Source organism: Octodon degus, unplaced genomic scaffold (assembly GCF_000260255.1).
Source record: "Octodon degus isolate 3935 unplaced genomic scaffold, OctDeg1.0 scaffold00239, whole genome shotgun sequence".
Classification (NCBI taxonomy): Eukaryota; Metazoa; Chordata; class Mammalia; order Rodentia; family Octodontidae; genus Octodon; species Octodon degus.
Genome location: NW_004524815.1, coordinates 2770703 through 2772280, shown reverse-complemented (window position 1 = coordinate 2772280; position 1578 = coordinate 2770703).

The window sequence follows — 1578 nt, the reverse complement described above, 5'->3', positions numbered from 1 at the left end:
TGGGATTACAAACGCATGCCACCACGCCCAGTTTCAATTGCCCTCTCAGTGTGCCCCAGGGGCAGGGCCAGCATGGCAGGCCTTGGGATCAAAACCCTGGCCACTATGCCTGCTTGCAGGCACTTTAATCTGTTGAGATATTTGGCCAACACTTAAAAACTCGGTTTCTGATGTTACTATTTGCATGCAAGGATCCTTCATCAATTTGCCCTCCCCCACACTAATTCTCAGAGACTTGGAAAATTTCTCAGCTCTCAAGATAGCAAGAAGACACCAGCATTAGGTCATTAAATGTCAAATGTCATCTTAAGAAGCCAAGTGATGGAAGCAGTTTCTATCAGATTTCAAGCAGCAGCAATGGCACAAACATCTGGCTATGACACACTCCTGTGGAACCCTTTCTCCCTGAACTCTCCAGCAAGGACCCAGAACCTCCTGATTCCAGGCAGCTCCTGCCTCAGCGACAGCCTTTGCTCCCTTTAATCTCTGTCTGGGCCTCACAGACCCTCCCCCAAGCATCCCAGGGAATTCTGGGAGCAGGTTCCCATTCCCCTGGGAAGAGAAATGCTGTTTCAGGTGGTGGAATCATTTATCCAGCAACCGGACAGACATATGTTGTTACAGCTCCAAGGAGCGGGCTTCTGCCAGATATTGCAGAGGTCCCTATCAGATATTATCCCAGGATTCCAGGAGAGGTGTGACCTGTGGATGTATGAGCTCAGAGGAGGAAAATACTTGTCACCGTCCTGAGACCTGTGGGCAGATGCTGAGAAGAGAGGACTTACTGATTTCCAGACCCAGTAGAAGTCACCAAAGCCTGGGCTTTGTTCCTGTAGCCTTTTTCAGGACCTCTTCTGCAGTCATTGTTCCTTTTCAAGCATATTCTATGTTACATACCAAAACTCAACACGCCACTGCTATTAATGTTGAGACATACTTCCTTTAATCTGTGTAGTGAAAATTTATGTTGACTTAACTTGGTTATGGGATGACAGATGCACATCCTCTGTGAGGGCATTTTGAGAAGAGTTTAGCAGTTCAGTGGATAAGCGAAGAAGCAGCCCCTCACCAATATGGGCAAGTGTCATTTAATCTGTGGAAGATGAGAACTAAAAAAAAGTGGCGAAAGTGTTTATCCTTTCTCTCTCTGAGCTGGGACATCCACCTGCAGTTCCTCAACATCTAATTCTCATCTCAGGCTTCAGCCTTGAGGACTTTCCTAGCACCACAGCCCCGGGCCCCTTCCCTCAGTTCCACAGCCTTTGACCTTGGACTGGAAGTTATGATACTGGCTGCCCTGGTCTCAAACCATTCTCCTCCTATCGAGGTGCACCACTGGTTTCCCAGCATATGGGCGGCACACGAGGGGTGCTGTCCCTTCACAAGTGTGTGCCTGACTGCCATCTGTCTTCTTTCCCTGTAGCTAGCCTATATACCTATATCTACTGTATCTGTAACTCCATATTCTGTGGGTTCCATTTCTCTCGAGAACCTTGACCAAAATAGTCTGTTTCCTGGCAATTTTTTTTTTAACACACTGAGGTCATCTCAGATGTTTCTTACTTTTTTCATAGTTAT